The sequence below is a fragment of the Heptranchias perlo genome, chromosome 35, assembly GCF_035084215.1.
Source record: "Heptranchias perlo isolate sHepPer1 chromosome 35, sHepPer1.hap1, whole genome shotgun sequence".
NCBI classification, from domain to species: Eukaryota; Metazoa; Chordata; class Chondrichthyes; order Hexanchiformes; family Hexanchidae; genus Heptranchias; species Heptranchias perlo.
Window position 1 is genome coordinate 10865451 of NC_090359.1, and position 22125 is coordinate 10887575.

The 22125-nt window shown below is 46.7% G+C and overlaps 1 protein-coding gene and 2 long non-coding RNA genes across 3 annotated transcripts in view; 1 reads left to right on the top strand and 2 right to left on the bottom strand.

Annotated features, from left to right (window-relative positions):
* LOC137302350 (uncharacterized) overlaps nucleotides 1-22125 on the top strand; it is a 413555-nt gene that overhangs the window by 239455 nt on the left and 151975 nt on the right. The window lies entirely within an intron of this gene.
* Nucleotides 1-22125, bottom strand: part of LOC137302345 (zona pellucida sperm-binding protein 3-like) — a 1023493-nt gene that overhangs the window by 173895 nt on the left and 827473 nt on the right. The gene's annotated exons all lie outside the window — the stretch shown is intronic.
* The window catches only part of LOC137302035 (uncharacterized), a 33353-nt gene continuing 26512 nt past the window's right edge, over nucleotides 15285-22125 (bottom strand). Inside the window, exon 3 of the long non-coding RNA XR_010958404.1 lies at nucleotides 15285-19811. This is a non-coding gene — a long non-coding RNA (uncharacterized lncRNA). The remainder of the gene's footprint in view (nucleotides 19812-22125) is intronic.

The window sequence follows — 22125 nt, forward strand, 5'->3', positions numbered from 1 at the left end:
CTTGTCCACTCACGTAACCTGTCTATATCCCTTTGCAGACACTTTGTGTCCTCCTCACAGCTTACTTTCCCACGTGGCTTTGTATGGTCAGATATCTTGGATACTTTACACTGATGTACATTGTAAATAGCTGAGGCCCAGGAAAGGCCGGTATCGCTCGCTGATAAGTCAAGGGTAAAATCCCTGCGAGGACATTGGTCCCAGCCCCGATGAGGTGCAACCCGTCCATCTTGTACAGGTCTTTACTATTAATCAAAGTGCACAATGACGCCCCGGTAAAGCGAGAATCTCCCCACAGATACTACCTGACCTGCTGAGTGTTGCCAGCAGCTTCTGGGTTTATTTTTGAGCTTTCACTGGAGCAGTTTTCCTGACAACCTGCAACTTGCCTCAAGGGCGCAGCTTCAAGCACAACTTTCTTGTGCTCTTCTCACACACAAGATCGCACTTTACTTTCCGACACACGCGCTTTAAAATCTGCCGTTTCCACACTCAGCGTCCTGCGCCACGAGAATTTGAAAGACCTTTCGCTCATGGCCTGTAATCGCTCCTTTTTCCCCACAGGCGCTCTTTACATTTATCCTCGACTCGATTCAATCACAGGTTTCAACAGAACTATTAAGATCAAGGCGGAACACTTCCGATCTTACTGCACCGCCCCAACTTGCCAAATGTGAACCTTTCAACCGCCATTCACAGCTCTGTCGCGCTGCCCGTCGCTCACGCAACTCAACTGTTTAGAGAAAAGAGCCAACAAGCATCAAAACAAAAACCAGTTCTTCAGTTACCATCCCCTGGATCACAAGATTCTCCAAGTAAATTTCGTGAACATTCGGGCGGCTGTCTTTCCAGAGACCAGCCCTGCTTTCGTCGTGTTTGTCTGTCGAGCGGTCACGCAGATCGAAATGTATCGACTGGTTTCAAGGCACAAATGAACATTGGTGTGAATGGGACATGTGCCCAATAGAAACAGCGGTCGGAGCAGAACAAACTGAAAGGCGTGAGATCGTGAAAGTGAATGTTAGAGTCGGCAATGGAGCAGGAAAGTGTCCATGAAATGGGAGGAGGAAAGTAAAGGCGGCCCATTGACTGTGGAAGGAAGAAAAAGCTGGGAGAAGAGGCGGGTTTGAACTGTGGAACATCAAGTACAGGCATGTGAGAGTGCTGGGATTTGATGGAATTAAAAGGTTTCACCAAAATAATATTATTTCTTGTTCTAAAGATTGATTTCTTGGTGCATTCTCTTAGCATATGTGGCAAAGGAGAAAAATCGGTAAATGACACTCTGTGGAGACTCGGATTCGAACGGAGGTGACTGCGACCACAACGCAGAGTATTAACCACAAAACGTTCACGACGAGGGACATCAGGTGTGGCAGTTGTGCCCGAACAACAGCAATGGCGCTGCTTCGAAAAGAATGATTCTGAGCGATGAGGCCAAAGCAACCAGCACCTCAAATTGGAGTAGCGGTGGGATTTGAACCCACGGCCCCACAGAAACTGGGACCTCAATCCAGCGCCTTCGACCGCTCAGCCACACTACCATGTCACCTCTGCTGTTCTCAGAATCTGGGAACTGGTGATTGAAAAGCGGCTTTCTTACACTGACCTTTCAGTCCAATACTTTTGCCTTGAAAGAATAAAATAAAAAGGCTTTCTTTGCACTATTCATGCGACAAGGTGGCCGAGTGGTTACGGGCACGGACTGCTGATCTATTGAGCTTTGCCAGCATTGTTTTGTATCCCACCCGCGCCATTATTGTATTATTTTAATCGTTCATGGGATGTGGGCGTCGTTGGCAAGGCCAACATTTATTGCCCATCCCTAATTGCCCTTGAGAAGGTGGTGGTGAGCGGCCTTCTTGAACCCTTGCAGTCCGTGTGGTGAAGGTTTTCCCAATGTGCTGTTAGGTAGGGAGTTCCAGGATTTTGACTGAGCAACGCTGAAGGAAGGGTGATTTTTTTCCAAGTCGGGATGGTGTGTGAATTGGAGGGGAACGTGCAGATGGTGTTGTTCCCATGTGCCTGCTGCCCTTGTCCTTCTAGATGTTAGAGGTTGCGGGTTTGGGAGGTGCTGTCGAAGAAGCCTTGGCGAGTTGCTGCAGTGCATCCTGTGGATGGTACACACTGCAGCCACGGTGCGCCGGTGGTGAAGGGAGTGAATGTTTCGGGTGGTGGATGGGATGCCAATCAAGTGGGCTACTTTGTCCTGGATGGTGTCGAGATTCTTGAATGTTGTTGGAGCTGCACTCATCCAGGCAAGTGGAGAGTATTCCATCACACTCCTTACTTGTGCCTCGCAGATGGTGGAAAGGCTTTGGGGAGTCCAGAGGTGGGTCACTCACCACAGAATACCCAGATTCTGGCCTACTCTTGTAGCCACAGTATTTATATGGCTGGTCCAGTTAAGTTTCTGGTCAATGGTGACCCCCAGGATGTTGATGGTGGGGGATTCGGCGATGGTAATGCCATTGAATGTCAAGGGGAGGTGGTTAGACTCTCTCTTGTTGGAGATTGTCATTGCCTGGCAATTGTCTGGCGTGAATGTTACTTGCCACTTATCAGCCCAAGCCTGGATGTTGTCCAGGTCTTGCTGCATGTGGGCACTGACTGCATCTTATCTGTGGGGTTGCGAGTGGAACTGAACACTGCGCAATCGTCAGCAAAGATCCCCATTTCTGACCTTATGATGGAAGGAAGGTCATTGATGAAGCAGCTGAAGATGGTTGGGCCAAAGACACTGCCCTGAGGAACTCCAGCAGCAATGTCCTGGGGCTGAGATGATTGGCCTCCAACAACCACTCCATCTTCTTTTGTGCTCGGTATGCCGATCCAGTGGAGAGCTTTCCACCGGAGAGGCAGCTGAACGGATGGTCTCAATCTTTGTGACAGAATAGTCCAGGAGCTCCTCGCAATTTTTTTGGTGAGGGTGGAAGAGGCAGGGGGTGCAAGAAGACGGTTTGTGGTCGAGAAGAGATACCGGGGATATCTTTGGATTCCAGGATGATCCTGGAATAGTGAGCAGTTTTCTGTCTCACTCTGTTCAGAGAGAAAGAGACAGAGACCTACGCAGGAAAACAGAGAAACGATGAGGCACATACACAGACAAACAGACACAGACACACAGAAACAGACACACATACACATGGAGTGACTCAGAAATAGAGAGATACAGAACATGGATAATTTGGCTGATTTTTGTTCGATTTCTGTCGTAGATTTCGTGAAATCTTGCAGATCAATTAAAATGAGCATAAAACTCGCGATGTTCAACATCGTGGAATTTCAATTCACTTAAGAATTATTAATTCGACAAGGAACTTGTTGAATTTTGAAACGCAGAGATCAAATGGGTTGATGAATGACGGGATCTGAAGTCTGTCAGATTTGAACCTGCGCGGGGGAAATGAATGAATTTCGAATCTGTCACCTTAATCACCAGTTAGTAAAAATCACAATTGCTCTGCATCCAGTCCTCAAATAGTCTCCGTACAATAATATTCTGAAAGTGACAATCACCTGTTTTTTTGCTCTGCAGTTTTTGTTCAGGAAGAAGCTCGGCGAAGACATAAAATTAAAAGTTGGCGTCTGATAAATGCTTCCTCCCCGTCGGGGAATTAAACCCCGGACTAAGGCGGGGCAACTCACCACGATAAGAGAGAAAGAAAGAACGAAAGAAAGACAGAGTCAGTTGTTCGTTGTCTAACAAAGAGAAGGAAATGTAAAAGGTTCTTTCAAGAGTGGCCCGTGGAAAATGAAACAAACTGTCATCAAATAAATAGTTAAAAGAAATGCACTGATACATGAAGCATGTCTAACACCATCTGGGATGAGTGCACAGTCAATGAAGCAGTTCCTCGTTAGTATAGTGGTGAGTATCCCCGCCTGTTACGCGAGAGACCGGGGTTCAATTCCCCGACGGGGCGATTAAACTTTCGCCGCCTTGGAAAGCTTTTTCTCTCATTTATCTCCAATATTGGATGCGGAATATACAGTGTAAAACTGACTCGGAGTTTCCCACTTTCCCCAATTTAATTTCACTGATATTCCAGCGGTTTTAAAATCTGCTCTCAGCTTCACTCTTCACCTCGATGTTCGACTGGTTTCTGTGATGGTGGGGATTTCGGGAGGAGGCCGAGATGGATCATCCACTCGGCACTTCTGGCTGAAGACGGTTTCTAAAACTTTGCACTCACACGCTGGGCTTTACCATCATTGAGGATGGGGATGTTCATAGAGCCTCTTCCCATTAGTTGTTTAATTATCCACCATCATTCACAAATGGGTGTGGCAGGACTGCAGAGCTTTGATCTGATCCGTTGTTTGTGGGATCGTTTAGCTCTGTCTACAGCATGCTGCTTCCACTGTTTGTCAAGTATTCCTGTGTTACTTTCAGGTTTTTGGTGTGTGAGTGTTTATGCAGCTAGGAATGTGTGTGTTTGTGTATGTGTGAATATGACGATGTCTGTCTCACTTGTTATATGCGTTTCTGAGTGTCCCTCTCTTTCTTTCTATCTGTCACTTTTTCCCTGCTCCCCAAATAATTTTTCTCTGGACCTTGACTGACAAAGAGATAGAAAGTAAGTCTTCTTTCAACAGTGGCATGTGGAAAGTTAATCAAATTGTCATCAAAGAAGTAGTTAAAATAGATTCACTGAAACATGCATCCTTTTCATTGCTGTATGTGAGATCTTTCATGTCTGCGCCTGTTCCGAGACCTGTCTCTCTCTGTTTCGGGCTGGTGACAGCGCGATTCTGCGTTTTATTTCTTGCCCATCATTGTGGTTCTCACATCGAGCTGAAGCGTGAGGCAGAGAGCAGATTTTGAAAATCGCTGTGAAATCAATTTGTGGAAGTGGGAAAAGCCGAGTCAGTTTTTCATTGTATTTTCAACATCCAATATTGCAGAGAAATGAAAGTGAAGCTTCGAAAGCAGCAATAACCTCCTCGTCGGGGAATTGAACCCCGGTCTCCCGCGTGACAGGCGGGGATACTCACCACTATGCTAACGAGGAATTCGTGCCGATATTTGCCGTATATTCAACACAGATGCTTCACGTTTCAGTGAATCTGTTTGAACTGTTCATTTGATGACAGTTTGTTTAACTTTCCACGGACCCCTGTTGAAAGAAGAATTACCGACCACTTTTCCATCTCATGTTGGATCATGATGTGGGTAACGCGGGAGAGAGTGAGACAGAAAGAGACAGATCTTCTCAGGAAAATATAGAAAATATGAGGCACACAGACAGACAGACAGACAGACACAGACACACATACACATGGATTGACTCAGAAATACTGAGAGTCAGAATATGGATAATTTGGCTGATTTTTGTTCCATTTCTGTCGTAGATTTCGTGAAATCTTGCAGATCAATTAAAATGAGCATAAAACTCGAGGTACTCAATGCTGTGGAATTTTAATTCACTTCAGAATTATTAATTCTACAAGAAACTTGTTGAATTTTGAAACGCAGAGATGAAACAGGTTGATGAATGACGGGATCTGAAGACTGTCAGATTTGAACCTGCGCGGGGGAAATGAATGAATTTCTGATCTGTCACCTTCACCACCTGTTAGTAAAAATCACAATTGCTCTGCATCCAGTCCTCAAATAGTCTCCGTACAATAATATTCTGAAAGTGACAATCACCTGTTTTTTTGCTCTGTAGTTTTTGTTTAGGAAGAAGCTCGGTGAAGACATAAAATTAAAAGTTAGCGTCTGTAAAATGCTACCTCCCAGTCGGGGTATTGAACCCCGGACGAAGGCGGAGCAACTCACCACGATGAGAGAGAAAGAAAGAACGAAAGAAAGACAGAGTCAGTTGTCGTTGTCTCACAAAGAGATGGAAATGTAAAAGGTTCTTTCAACAGTGGCAAGTGGAAAATGAAACAAACTGTCATCAAATAAATAGTTAAAAGTAATGCACTGATACGTGAAGCATGTCTGACACCATCTGGGATGAGTGCAAGATCAATGTAAGAGTTCCTCGTTGGTATTGTGGTGAGTATCCCCGCCTGTCACGCGGGAGACCGGGATTTAGTTCCCCTACGGGGGGTTTAAACTTTCGCCGCCTTCAAAAGCTTTTATCTCCAATATTGGATGCGGAATATACAGTGTAAAACTGACTCGGAGTTTCCCACTTTCGCCAATTTAATTTCACTGATATTCCAGCGGTTTTAAAATCTGCTCTCAGCGTCACTCTTCACCTCGATGTTCGACTGGCTTCTGTGATGGTGGGGATTTCGGGAGGAGGCCGAGATGGATCATCCACTCGGCACTTCTGGCTGAAGACGGTTTCTAAAACTTTGCACTCACGTGCTGGGCTTCACCATCATTGCGGATGGGGATGTTCATAGAGCCTCTTCCCGTTCGTTGTTTAATTATCCACCATCATTCACAAACGGGTGTGGCAGGACTGCAGAGCTTTGATCTGATCCGTTGTTTGTGGGATCGCTTCGCTCTATCTGCAGCATACTGTTTGTCAAGTAGTCCTGTGTTACTTTCATGTTATTGGTGTGTGTATGTTTGTGTGTATATGTCTGTGTGTGAGTGTTTATGTAGCTAGCATGTGGGCCTCCATTTTTACAGCTTTTTTATTTTAACCTCTTGGAGCCAGGATTCCTGGGCCTTCTCCTTCACACCACATGAGAGGAGGCGAGAAGGCCCGAAACAGCAGGTAAATGCCTTTATCGCACAGCTTGTTGGCCCGGAGGAGCAGGAGTGCTTCCTCCAGGCCCAACAAGCCAACCGGCCGTGATCCCACACAGGCGATCGGCCGACCCCCTCCACATCACCGACACCCCTGCACGAGCTACGAACCCCATGATCTCCGACCCCCGCGATGACCCCCGACCCCCGATGACTGACTCGCCGATGCCTCCGATGACTGACCCACCCATGACCTCATGACCCACGTGACCCCCCTCCCCGATAAAATCATGCCCAATGGGTTTGATTCCCGTTGTGTTATCTCTCTGTCGGTTTGCTGATAAACGTTTAACTCGCGTCTGTTCCCGTCAATGGTCACAAGTAGTAACAGACAGAGCGGGTCTGACCGCCCCGAGATGTGGAAAAGACATCAGTTCAGGACAAATGCCTCAAATCAAATGGTCTCCCGGCACCGAGAGAGACAAATTCCAGAGAAGAAGGCAGAAGCGAAAAGAGAAATAAAAGCTCAATAAAGACGCTATCAATATTTCCCATTCTTGATGCCGGTCTATTTCTTCCCCAACCTTTCTGTGCCGGTTAAAATTTCAGTGAAATAAATGCGAGAATCGACTCAAAGAACGAGAACAGAGCAACAAAAATCACCGAACACAGAATCAAACCCAGAGACCTTCAGATCTTCAATCTCACGCTCTCCAAACTCAACTATTTCGACTCCACTGTAAATTGGACTTTGTGACATCACCTTGGACAAAAATATAAACCGGGTGGAAATTCCCCTCCCGCTCATTCCTCACTCTGGGGGAATGGGACCCGGTCAGATCTCGGAGCTCAGGTTATGTTAATGTTCAGCTGATGATATCTTAATATTATCTTGTGTTTGGCCTCATTTAATCAGGTTCATGGGCACTTTCTTCCATCATCCCTTCTCCCTGAAAGGAATGTGGTGCAGCGGTTGCCAAATTTAACAGGAAAAATCAATTATCGCCCGCTTTTCACAGGAGAAGAAACTCATCCTGGAGATTCACGCGGAGCAATTTCCCAAATAATGGTCCCGCCCGGGATTGAATCAGAGACCTTTCATGAGTGATGTAAACATGATAACCGCTGCACTCGGGAAACCACTGCTCAATTTAAGGCAGCGTGTGCCTTCTCCGTTAAACAACTTCTGTCCCACACTTAAAGCTCTCATTCCATCTCTTTCTCAAACATTTCACTGATCAAAACTTCACAAGTCACAGAGGAAAAAGACTTAATTTCAAAATCATTAAACTCCCGAAGGAGCTGCGGGGACAGACTGAGCGGTGTCACTGAGTACAGAGATACAGAGAGACACCAGCAGAGGGAGGTAGAGAGCGGTGTAACTGAGTACAGAGATACAGAGAGACACCAGCAGAGGGAGGTAGAGAGCGGTGTAACTGAGTACAGAGATAAAGAGACACACCAGCAGAGGGAGGTAGAGAGCCGTGTAACTGAGTACAGAGATACAGAGAGACACCAGCAGAGGGAGGTAGAGAGCGGTGTAACTGAGTACAGAGATAAAGAGACACACCAGCAGAGGGAGGTAGAGAGCCGTGTAACTGAGTACAGAGATACAGAGAGACACCAGCAGAGGGAGGTAGAGAGCGGTGTAACTGAGTACAGAGATACAGAGAGACACCAGCAGAGGGAGGTAGGGAGCGGTGTCACTGAGTACAGAGATACAGAGAGACACCAGCAGAGGGAGGTAGAGAGCGGTGTAACTGAGTACAGAGATACAGAGAGACACCAGCAGAGGGAGGTAGAGAGCGGTGTCACTGAGTACAGAGATACAGAGAGACACCAGCAGAGGGAGGTAGAGAGCGGTGTAACTGAGTACAGAGATACAGAGAGACACCAGCAGAGGGAGGTAGAGAGCGGTGTAACTGAGTACAGAGATACAGAGAGACGCCAGCAGAGGGAGGTAGAGAGCGGTGTAACTGAGTACAGAGATACAGAGAGACACCAGCAGAGGGAGGTAGAGAGCGGTGTAACTGAGTACAGAGATGCAGAGAGACACCAGCAGAGGGAGGTAGAGAGCGGTGTAACTGAGTACAGAGATCCAGAGAGACACCAGCAGAGGGAGGTAGAGAGCGGTGTAACTGAGTACAGAGATACAGAGAGACACCAGCAGAGGGAGGTAGAGAGCGGTGTAAATGAGTACAGAAATACAGAGAGACACCAGCAGAGGGAGGTAGAGAGCGGTGTAACTGAGTACAGAGATACAGAGAGGCACCAGCAGAGGGAGGTAGAGAGCGGTGTAACTGAGTACAGAGATACAGAGAGACACCAGCAGAGGGAGGTAGAGAGCGGTGTAACTGAGTACAGAGATACAGAGAGACACCGGCAGAGGGAGGTAGAGAGCGGTGCAACTGGGTACAGAGATACAGAGAGACACCAGCAGAGGGAGGTAGAGAGCGGTGTAACTGAGTACAGAGATACAGAGAGACACCGGCAGAGGGAGGTAGAGAGCGGTGCAACTGGGTACAGAGATACAGAGAGACACCAGCAGAGGGAGGTAGAGAGCGGTGTAACTGAGTGCAGAGAGACAGAGAGACACCAGCAGAGTGTCCAGGAAACCAACCTTTTATCTGAAATCTGAGGCGAGATATAAACTGCACAGAGTAGAGGAAGCATTACTGTGTATCTAACCCGTGTTTTACCTGCCCTGGGAGTGTTTGATTTGACAGTGTGGAGGGAGCTTCATTCTGCATCTAACCCGTGCTGTACCTGTCCTGGGAGTGTTTGATGGGGCAGTTCAGATGGAACTTTAATCAGTCTCTCCACATAACTGAAGTCCCTCATCCCTGGTACCATTCTAATAAATCTCCTCTGCACCCTCTCTAAGGCCTTGACATCCTTCTTCATGTTACGTGCCCAGAATTAAACACAATACTCCAGCTGAGGCCTCACCAGTGTTTTATAAAGGTTTTGTATCAATTCCTTGCTTTTGTATTCAATGCCTCAATTAATAAAGCAAAGGGCCCCATTTGCTTTTTTAACTGCCTTCTCAACTTGTCCTGCCACCTTCAAAGATTTGTGTAACTATACCCCCAGTTCTCTCGATTCCTGCACTCCCTTTAAAATTGTGCCATTTCGTTTAAATTGCCTCTCCTCATTCTTCCTCCCAAAATGTATCAATTCACAATTCTCTCCATTAAATTTCATCTGCCCATTTCACCAGTCTGTCTATGTCCTCCTGAAGTCTGTTACCATCCTCAACATTGTTTATTACATTTCTGAGTTTCGTGTCATCTGCAAACTTTGAAATTATACCCTGTACTCCCAAGTCCCGGTCATTAATATATATCAAAAAGAGCAGTGGTCCTAATACCGAGCCCTGGGGGGCACCACTGTATACTTGCCTCCAGTCTGAAAAACAATCGTTCACCACTCCTCTCTGTTTTTTGCTCCTTAGCCAATTTTGTATCCATGCTGCCATTGTCCGTTTAATCCCATGGGCTTCAATTTTGCTAACAAGTCTATTGTGTGATACTTTATCCTCCCTTAATCTCTCCCTGCATAGAAACTCCCCGACCCATATTCATGGCCACCCCCTCGACCTTGCCATCTCACGTGGTCTCTCTTCTCCTGATCGTGTCAATCATGGATAAGGCCATCTCTGATCACTTCCTTGTAACCCTCTCCACCCACATGGAATCAGAGAATCATAGAAAGGTCACAGCACGGAAGGAGGCCATTTGGCACATCGAGTCCTTACCGGCTCCATGCAAGATCAATCCATGTAGTCCCACTCCCCCAATGCACATCATAGAATGAACTCAGGAATCCCACGCCACTTTCTATGAGCGGCATCAGGCTGCGGTTATGGTGCAGACCGGGACCCAGGGCTGAGGCTGTGGTCATCAGTTACTCTGGGAGTGGCACACTCTGGTTCATGACTACCCGGGGGTGAGAGTAACACCAGGTAGTCAGGATGGTGTTTAGAAGGTTGTGGGTTCCAGCTCCAGTTCCAGGACTGGGACACATGATCCAGACTGACTGTGTCGTGCTGAAAGGGAGCTGCATCGTGAGAGGTGCTGTCCTTTGAATGAGGTGTTTAATGGTGGTCCCTTCTTTCTGCTCCGAGGTGTAAAAGATCCCGTGGCAATTTGTGAAGAGCAGGGAGTTCTCCCGGTGTCCTGGCCAACATTCTTCCCTCGACCATCAGCACCCAACAAACAGGAGATCGGCTCAATATCTCATCACTGTTTGTGGGATCTTGCTGTACACAACTTGTCTGCTACCTTCTCTTAAAAACGATAGTGACTGATCTTCGAGAGAAGTGCGTGGGATGTCCTGAGGATGTGAAAGGTGCTATACAAATGCAAGTTCCTTGTTTCTCACAGGGGGCCGTGTCTCGTTCCTCGTCTCATTGAGACTCTCAGTTAATTGGTCCGTTCTCTGCGCAGATGGGGCCCGACTCACTGAGTGTTTCCCGAATGTTCTGTGTGTGTTTCACTCAGACTCGGGCTTTACAGTAAATAATAAAAGGACTGTAGTCAAACACTTGGCCATGAGCTGCTGCCCAACCTGTCGTGACATTGTTGCTTGCTTCCCTTCAGTTTTTGGTGCACTGTCGCCTGAAGAGCCGTGGTTTGCCTCATTTCTCAGTGTGATTGTGGGACTGACACAGAAGTGAGAGAGAAAGCAGCAGCCACAGCCTGGACTGCAGGCAAATTGGGAGGCTGAAACTAAAGGTTGACTATTCCCACACCGGGAATCGAAGCCGTGCCGCCTGGGTGAAAACCAAGAATCCTAACCGCGAGACCACATGGGAACTGAAATAAAACACCAGCAGGAAGGGCACTGAGACGACAACCGGAAAGTTAACGGACGATTCAAAGGAGGTATTCACAATTATGAAAGGTTTTGACAGAGTGTGTAAAGAGAAATTGTTTCCAGTGATGGAATGGTTAATAACCAGAGGACACAGATTTCACATAAATTGAAAGAAATCATTGGGGGATTTGGAGAGATTTTTTTACACAGCGAGTTGTTATGATCGGGAATGCACTGCCTGAAAGGGAGGTGGAAGCAGGTTCAATAGTAACTTTCAAAAGGGAATTGGATAAATACTTGACGTGTAATAAATTGCAGGGCTGTGGGAAAAGAGCCGGGGAGTGGGACTAACCCACTTCCTTCTGTGTTCATCCCTGGAAAAAACCCTCCCCCAGGTCACTTACAACGGCACTTTCAAATTCCCAACTCTCTGGACTTTGGCCCTCCATTCACCACGACATTTCTGCAGCTACTGATTTGCTCAATCACACCCTCACCTCCACCTTTGACGCCCTTGTACCCATTAAAGCCATCACTCTCCCTCACCCTGGTCAATCCCCCTGGGTCTGCCCTCATTTCTGATTCCTTAAGTCCAAGGGACACAGCTTTGAAAGTTTATGGTGGACAACTGCTTTGGCCATTCATCGCCAGATCTGGCTGGACCACATAAAGCACTATCGGGTCCTGTCTCCTCTGACAAAACTGCTCACTATTCCAGGATCATCCTGGAATGTAAAGATAACTCCCGACTTCTCTTCTCCACTACAAACCGTCTTCTTAAACCCCACTCCCCTCACTCCTCCACCCTCACCTTCAACAAAAAGTGCGAGGAGCTCACGGACTTCTTTGTCACTGAGATTGAGACCATCCATTCAGCTGCCTCTGCCGCTCCCCTCCCTTCCCCGAGCTCACCAAGTTTCTCTCCTATCTCCCCTCATGCCCTCTCTGAGCTCATCTTGATCCTGGCCCCATGTTAGCTGACATTGTTAATGGTCTCCTCTCCTCAGGTACTGTCCCCCTCCCCATCAAATCTGCCGTCATCACCCTCCTTCTCAAAAGACCCACCCTTGACCCCTGTGTCCTTGTAAACTACCACCCCATCTCCCACCTCCCTGTCCTCTCCAAAGTCTTGTCACCTCCCAAATCCATGTCCATCTTTCCCACAACACGATGTTTGAATCCCTCCAATCAGGTTTCCACTCCTGCCACTGCACTGAAACGGCCCTTGTCAAAGTCACAAATGACATCCTCTGTGACTGTGTAGAGGGAGATTTAATCTTCATCTAACCCTTGATGCACCTGTCCCCGGAGTGTTTGGTGACACAGTGTAGAGGGAGCTTTACTCTGCCATGTACTGTACAGTATCAGTCTGTGATGGAGCAGAGCCCTGCTCTTTAATAGAAATTATTCTTTCGATGAGCCACTGAGCCCCTAAAGCAGCCTCCGAGACCCAAAGTCTGATTTCCATCCCACAGTTCCAGCAGTTTGCGAGGGCTGGGCCACGTTAACAGCAGCTCTCTGTTCCTGGTCTGGAGCTGAGGTGTTGTGTATTGTCCCTGACACAGGTACCAGACGGTGAGCTGCTGGCTCCTATTGTTCTGGGATCATTCCCTGCTGCTCTGTTCTCACCTCTTCACTGGGTCTCAGATTATAACCAGCCATCTTCCTGATCAATAAACAATCGGCAGTCTGACCGGGGAGATTTGAAATGTGTGAAACATTTCATGTGTCTCATCCCTCTCCCTGGACACAAATAAATCGGCCATCATGAAATGTTCACAGTCCGTTTCTTCAGCCTTCTCCTTCTCAGAAGAATCTTTTAAACTCCTTGCTAAAGTGACCATTGATCTTAATGTCTTGTTTTGCGGTATGTTCAAGATTGTTCCAGGTCAGCATTGTAATAATTCGGGGTAGTTGAAAAGTGGGATCATTATATTAAATCGAGATATTTATCACAGCCCCGCCCCCCAAACATTCAAACCACCGTTCAGGAGGAGAACCCCTCTGCTCGCTGACCGACATTGGCTCCCAGTTCACCAACATCTCAAATTTTAAATTCTCATCCTCGTGTTCAAATCCCTCCATGACCTCGCCCCTCCCTATCTCTGTAACCTCCTCCACCCCGACAACCCTCCGAGATCTGTGAGCTCCTCCAATTCAGGCCTCTTGACCATCCACGATTTTCATCGCTCCACCATTGGCGGCCGTGCCTTCAACCGACTGGGCCCAAAGCTCTGGATTTCCCTCCCTAAACCTCCCCGCCTCTCGACCTCTCTCTCCTCCCTTAAGACACTTAAAACCTACCTCACCTGTCCCAATATCTCCTTATGTGGCTCCGTGTCACATTTTGTTTGATAATCGCTCCTGTGAAGCGCCTTGGGACGTTTTACTCCGTTAAAGGCGCGATATAAATGCAAGTTGTTGTTGTTGGGGTGGAGAAAGGGTTTTCTTTCTTTTTATGACTCTTTTCTATCTCTCTATTTCTTTCCTTTCTCGGACTCTGTTTTCTGGGTCTGTTTACTGACACACATTACAATCTGTGTCACTCGGTGTCTAACAATGTGAGGCAATGTGTTTTATTCCCGCTGTGTTATCTCTCTGGCGGTTTGCTGATAAATGTTTAACTCGCGGCCTGTTCCCGTTAATGGTCACAAGCAGTAACAGACAGACAGAGCATGTCTGACCGCCCTGAGATGTGGAAAAGGCATCAGTTTAGGACAAATGCATCAAATCAAATGTTCATCGGGCACCGAGAGAGACAAAAACCAGAGAGAAAGGCAGAAGGAAATACAGAAATAAAAGCTAGATACAGACATCCTTGATGTCTCTCGATTCCATCCCCAACCGTTCAGTGTCGGGTAAAAATGTCAGTGTGAACAAATGTTCGAGAATCGGCCCAAAGAAGAAGAAACAAAATAACCCAAAAACTACTGAATCCCGGGATCGAACCAGGAACCTTGAGATTCGCTCTCCCAACTGAGCTATTCCAGCCCCCCAGAAAGCTGGACTTTGGGTCATCCTGTTGGAATAAAATATAACCCCGGGTGGAATTGCCCCTCCCGCTCATTCCTCACTTCGGGAGAATGAGACCGACCATCAAGGAGAGATTTTCTGATACTGTCGTTGAATCTCATTTATATTAAACATTCCTTGAACTCTCTGCCGGGGGGATTCAGAGCTGGGGTTCGCCATGAACCAGCTTCCCCTCAATTCCCAGCTTTATCAGTGAAACGACCAACAAACGCTCGACAGAGCTCAGGTTATATTAATAATAAAAACAGAGAATGCGGGAAACACTCAGCAGGTCAGGCAGCATCTGTGGAGAGAGAAACATCCTTTCAGGTCGATGACCTTTCATCAGAACTCTCTCCACAGATGCTGCCTGACCTGCTGAGTATTTCCAGCATTTTCTGTTTTTACTTCAGATTTCCAGCATCTGCAGCATTTTGCTTTTGTTTTGCAGCTTGTATTAATGTTCTGCTGATGATATCTTAAAATTATCTTGTTTTTGGGAAACATTAATCAGGTTCATGGACAAATTCTTCCATCATCCCTTCTCCCACATCGCTTCTCTCTCATTCATTCTTTTCTCCTTTCAATCCAGAAGAGGGCGGGAATCAGAGCTCACCCCCCGAACCCTCCGCACACAGACCCCCGTCTACCACTCCGTGTGATCCAAGAGACAATTCAATACATTACACTCTGTATAAACACAGAAAGCTGACACACCAGGGGAGATCGCACGGTGTTGGACACGGAGTGAAATAAACTGAAGTGTTTATAAAAAGTTACAGATCACAACCCGTGTCTCTGTCTCTCTCCGCCATCCCGGCCTGTGCTGAGTGAGCTGATCTCAACTGGTGTGGTACTGAGTCCCACACAGAGCAGGATGGGCACATGTTCAATCTCCAGCCTGTACTGAGTTAGCTGATCTCACGAGGTGTGCTACTGAGCCCCGGAGCAAGAAAAGCCGAGGCTCAGTCCTCGGCCTGAGCTAAGTTACCTGAATTCACCCGTGTGGTACTGAGCCCCACAGGGCAATTTGGATCCCCGGCCTGTGATATGTTAGTTCATCTCACTATAATTTATTAAGGAGGTCAAGGTCTTGGAGAGGATGGAGAGGAGATTTTCAGAATTATACCAGGGATGGGGTTTAGTTGTGTGGAGAGACTCGAGAACCTGGGATTGTTCTGCTTCGAGCAATGAAGGTTAAGGGTAGAAGTAATCCACGTGTTCAAAATTAAGAGGGGTTTTGATCGAGTAAATAAGGAGAAACTGCACGCACTGGCTAAGGTGCCTGTCCACCTCATATGTTGCAGGAAAGGATGCCCCGGAGCATGGTACATTTGCGAGACCATGCAGACACTGTGACAACGGATGAACGGGCACCGCACAACAATCGCCAGACAGGAGGGTTCCCTCCCAGTCGGGGAACACTTCAGCAGTCAAGGACATTCAGCCTCCGATCTTCGGGTAAGCGTTCTCCAAGGCGGCCTTCGAGACACACGACAACGCAAAATTGTCGAGAAGAAATTGATAGCCAAGTTCCGCACCCATGAGGACGGCCTCAACCGGGATCTTGGGTTCATGTCGCGCTACATGTAACCCCACCGCGGGGGGGGGGGGGGGAGAGAAAAAAAAAAACTTATCTGTTTTTAATACAACTGGCCATTCTTTGTCTCTCTCTCTGTCTCTTTTTTTCCCGGGGATGAGGGGGCGGACATATGAGGAGAGGTTGAGTAGATTGGGACTCTACTCATTGGAGTTCAGAAGAATGAGAGGCGATCTTATTGAAACATATAAGATTGTGAAGGGGCTTGATCGGGTGGATGCGGTAGGGATGTTCCCAAGGATGGGTGAAACTAGAACGAGGGGGCATAATCTTAGAATAAGGGGCTGCTCTTTAAAACTGAGATGAGGAGAAACTTCTTCACTCAGAGGGTGGTAGGTCTGTGGAATTTGCTGCCCCAGGAAGCTGTGGAAGCTACATCATTAAATACATTTAAAACAGAAATAGAGAGTTTCCTAGAAGTAAAGGGAATTAGGGGTTATGGGGAGCGGACAGGAAATTGGATATGAATTTAGATTTGAGGTTAGGATCAGATCAGCCATGATCTTATTGAATGGCGGAGCAGGCTCGAGGGGCCGATTGGCCTACTCCTGCTCCTATTTCTTATGTTCTTATGTCTTTGTAATCTGACCGCTTGCGTATTCAGTGGCCTTGGGTGTAATGTTCCCCTGTCTGAACACCATCCATGCAGAGGTGTGATAACAGGCAGTTGGAAAGATTATCTGTAATCACCAGGCATTGTTCTGTTACTATATATGCGGAGCTTTTATGGAAACCTTCACACACCTGACGAAGGAGGAAAGCTCCGAAAGCTTGTGATTTTCAATTAAAACTGTTGGACTATAACCTGGTGTTGTAAGATTCCTTACATTTGTCCACCCCAGTCCATCACCGGCATCTCCACATCATATATTCTTTCAGTTCTGGTATCATACTTGTGAATCTTTTTTGCATCCTCTCCAATGCCTCTATATCCTTTCTATAATATGGAGACCAGAACTGTGACCAGTACTCCATGTGTTCTATAAGCGTTAAACATAACTTCTCAGCTTTTGAATGTTTTCCCTCTAGAGATGAACCCCAGTGCTTGATTTGCCTTTTTATGGCCTTATTAATCTGCGTCGCTACTTTTAGTCATTTGTGTATCTGTACCCCTAGACCATTTGGTCCTCCATCCAATTTGGACTTTTATTATCCAAGTAGTGTGAGGCCTCCTTATTCTTCCTACTGGTAGATGCCAGTGTTGTCGATGTAGTGGAACAGATTGGCTGGTTCTGCAACACATGTTTTCAGCACGACAGCTGGGATGTTGTTGGGGCACATAGTTTTACTGTGTCTAGTGCGTTCATCCGTGACTTGATATCTTGTTGAGTGAATCGAATTGGCTGAAGACTGGCATTTGTGATGGCAGGGACCTCAGGAGGAGGCCGAGAAGGATTATCCCTTTGGTGCTTCTTGCTGAAGATGGCTGCGAACACTTCAGCCTTGTCTTTTGCACTCACATACTGCGCTCCACCACTTTGAGGATGGGGATGTTCAGGGAGCCTCTGCGTCCCGTTAATTTCTTAATTCTCCGCCACCATTTTTGACTGGATATGGCAGGACTGCAGAACTTGGACCAGATACGTTGGTTATGGGATCATTTAGCTCTGTCTATCGCCTACTGATTCCGCTGTTTAGCATGTAGTCCTGTGTTGAAGCTTCACCAGGTTGACATCTCATTTTCAGCTACACCTGATGCTGATCCAGAGATGCTCTTCTACACTACTCATTGAACCAGGTTTGGCTTGATGGTGATGGAGGAGTGAGAGATATGCCGGGACATGAGGTTACGGATTGTGGTGGATTAAAATTCTGCTGCTGCCAATGGCAAAACAGTGCCTCGTGAATGCCCAGTTATGAGCTGCTAGATCTGTTCTTAATCTTTCCTATTCAGCAAGTTGAGAATGTCACATGACACGATGGAGGGCTTCCTCGTTGGGACCTGGTCTCCACAAGGACTGTGCGGTGGTCACTCCCACCAATACTGTCATGAACAGATGCATTGGCGACAGGTGGATTGGTGAGGACGGTGTCAAGTAGATTGTTACCTTATGTTGTTTCTGTCACTATCTGTCACAAGCCCAGTCTAGTAGCTATATCCTTCAGGATTCTGCCAGCTCTGTCAATGGTGGTTTTACTGAGCCACTTTTGGTGACTGACATTGAAATCCCCACCCAAAGTATATTCTGTGCTTCCTCCAAGTGGTGTTCAACATGGAGGAGAACTGATTCATCAGTTGAGGCGAGGTGATAGGTGATAATCAGCAAGAGGTTTTCTTGCCCATGTTTGACCTGAGGCCTTGAGACTTCATGTGGTCCAGTGTCAATGTTGAAGAATTCCAGGGTCACTCGCACCACACTGTATATCCACTTCTGGTGGGTCAGGCCTGCCGGTGGGAGAGGATGTACCCAAGGATGATGGTGGGACTTTTGCTGATAGCTTTGATTCTGTAAGATTGACTAGAATGTGGGACTGCTGTCCCAACTTTGGCGTCAGTCCCCAGATGTTGGAAGAGTTTTCATGGTCGACTGCGCTGGGTGTGCCTTTGTCATGTCCGAATTCGATGCTTAGGAGGCAGCCAAGTGGTCCGTCCGATTTTATTCTTCTTAACCTTTTTTATAGCGGTTTGATTCAACTGAGTGTCTTGCTTGGCCATTTCAGAGGGCAGTTCATCATCACGTATAGGCCAGACCGGTAAGCACGGCAGGTTTCCTGCCTTAAACGACAATAGTGAACCACTTAGGATAACCTGACAGCTTCGTGGTCACTTTTTGTTCCAGGTTAATTTTGTTTTTTTCCATTTAAACTGAATTACAATTCACAAACTACCGGTGGCGATAGAGGGAATAGTTGGACCAGGCTGGCAATGGGAGTACAGAAAATTCAAGTAGAGCTTTCACATTGGTGAACTGAGTTTCGATATTTCTTGCACGGTGTGCTTGTGGTTTCAATCTTCATTTAATATATTTAAATTAGAAATTGTGGCTCTGCCTTTGTACAATTCACTGTTCCAAAAGGTTACTCAGCTGGTCGATGTGTAATGTTCCGTCACCTTAATGATTGTGATAGTCAAAGGTCAGATGGGACCAAAACCTGTTTGTTCAAGAGTCTGTAAGTAATATCAGCAGATATGCGATTTAATTGTCTCATGAGAGGTTTACTTAAACTATAAGTATCTCGCTGCTTTAACTTCGTTACCTGACATTGAAGTCCGCATACCTCTTTACAGCATCGAAATTAATCGTCTCCACAGAGAAATGCATGTGCCTGCAATTGCGGAGACAGAAGCAGTTTATTACCCTATTCTCGCAGCAATTGGGTTACCTGGTAGGTCATTATCAGCACGTATGGTGTAAGTAACAGAACATTGAACTATTTCAACGCTGAGTCTGGTAAACATAGAATGTTATTTTGCAAAGTTTTGTGATACAGCTAAAACTTTCATTCTTATCCCATTGGTCAATGCACCGAGTAACTCACCCTCGCTCTGTGCTGAACTGTCGAGTCTGGGGTCTCAATGTGTCCTTGGTGCTCCCTGGCCAGGCAGGGGTAAAACAGGCAGGGCGCACAGTCCTGAGTGTAATCCACTACCTCCTGGTGGAAAGCGCGCCTGTTGTGGAGATCGGGTGAGGAAGGACCGGGTGAGATTGTCGTGTTTCCCGAGGACCGATCGCCTGGGGTTCCGGAGAGCAGATTGCGGCTGTGTATCCCGGCATGAGTCAGTGTCTTCAGGATAGAAGGACAGGGAACAAACGTAATACGCATCAGATAAATAAAACATGTGACAGAAACTGTCCTCCTGAGTTGAAGGTACAATCTTGTGTTCCCATCAAATGTTCCTCTCAGATCATAATTATATTCCCGCAATGACTTTCCAGGATTTTTATGCATTTGATGTTTAAAGTATTGTAAGGGCTTGGTGAAAAAAGGTGACTGTAGGAATAAACGGATCATTCTCAGGTTAGCAGGCTGTAACTTGTAGGGTGTCACAAGCATCAGTGCTTGGGCCACAGCTATTTTCAATCTATTTGAATGACTTAGATAAAGGGACCGAGTGTAATGTATCCAAGTTTGCTGACGATACAAAGCTAGGTGGGAAAGTAAGCTGTGAGGAGGACACAAAGAGTGAGCAAAGGGAGATGGATTGGTTAAGTGAGTGGGCAAGAAGGTGGCAGATGGAGTATAATGTGGGGAAATGTGAGGTTATTCACTTTGGTAGGAAGAATAGAAAAACAGATTTTTTTTTAAATGATAAGAAACTATTAAATGTAGATGTTCAGAGGGATTTGTGTGTCCTTGTACACAAAACACAGAAAGTTAACATGTTGGTACAGCAAGCAATTGGGAAGGCAAATGGAATGTTGGCCTTTATTGCAAGGGGTTGGAGTACAAGAGTAAGGAAGTCTTGCTGCAATTGTGCATGGCTTTGGTGAGACCACACCTGGATACTGTGTACAGTTTTGGTATCCTTACCTAAGGAAGGATATACTTGTCTTCGAGGGGATGCAATGAAGAAAAGAAAGAAAGTCTTGCATTTACCTAACGCCTTTCCCGACCGGCCAAAGCGCTTTACAACCAATAAAGTACTTTTGAAGTGTCGTTGCTGTTGTAATGTAGGAAACACAACAGCTCATTTGCTCATAGCACAGTCCCACAAATAGCCATGTGATAATCACCAAATGATTTGATTTTTTAGTGATGTTGGTTGAAAGGCAGTATCTACCGACAGAGCAACACCCTCAGTCCGACACTGGAAGATCGGCCGAGATTGTTGGTGCAACTTTTGTGGAATGGGGCTTTGAACCCACCACCATTTGACTCAGAGGCGAGAGTGCTACCAACTGAACTACAGCTTATAAATAGAAGGTTCGCTCGATTAATTCCTGGGATGAGAGGGTTGTGAGGAGCGATTGAGTAGAATGGACCTATACTCTCTGGAGTTTAGAAGATTGAGAAGTGATCTCATTGAAATATGTAAGATTCTGAGAGGGCTTGACAGGGTAGATGCTGAGAGGCTGTTTCCCCTGGCTGAAGAGTCTTGAACTGGAGAGCATTGTCTCAGGATAAGGAGTCAGACATTTAAGATGAGGAGGAATTTCTTCACTCCAAGGGTTGTGAATCTTTGGAATTCTCTACCCCAGTTGGCTGTGGATGCTGAGTCATTGAATATATTCAAAACTGAGATCGATAGATTTTGAGATTCCAAGAGAATGAACCGGGCGGGAAAGTGGAGTTGAGGTCGAAGATCAGCCATGATCTTATTGAATGTCGGAGCAGGATCGAGGGGCTGGATGGCCTCCTCCTGCTTCTATTGCTTATGTTCTTATGTACTTTTGTACTAATGACTGCATGCTGCTGCCCATGTATGTTATTGTGGAGAGTGGGGGAAACCAGACTTGGCATTAATTCGAGAGGGGTTTCGCTGGAGAACATGAATGAGAATTGGTGGTCATTTGTTCTTAAATAGCGCGGCTTCTGGGATCCATCTCTTAGAATCATAGAGTAGTTACAGCACAGAGGAGGCCATTCGGCCCATCGAGCCGGTGCCGGCTCTTTGTCAGAGCAATCCAGTTAGTCCCATTTCCCCGCAGCCCTGCAATTTTCTTTCCTTTCAAGTATTTATCCAATTCCTTTTGGAAAGAATTGTGCACATATATCCCCAGATCTCTCCGTTCCTGCACCACCTTTGGAATTGTACCATTTAGCTTATATTTCCTCTCCTTATGCTTCCTGCCAAAATGTATCACTTCGCAATTCTCTGCATTAAATTTCATCTGCCATGTCCCGCCCATTCCACCAGTCTGTCTGCCTAATTTACGGGAAATTATCTTGTCGCATTTGCTTTCAAATTTGTTGACGTCCTGTCCCGTGGACCTCCCAGTGTCGGAATCGACTGAATAAACTGAATCTCAAGGATCACAAGTGAGGACTCAGCTGTCGGGTGAGGGATCCCGGGGCCACCGTCACCCGAAAGGAACCTCCCAGAATGAGCTGCCCCTTCGGAACAGGAGGCAGAAGCCAAGGGGCAAAACCAATAAAT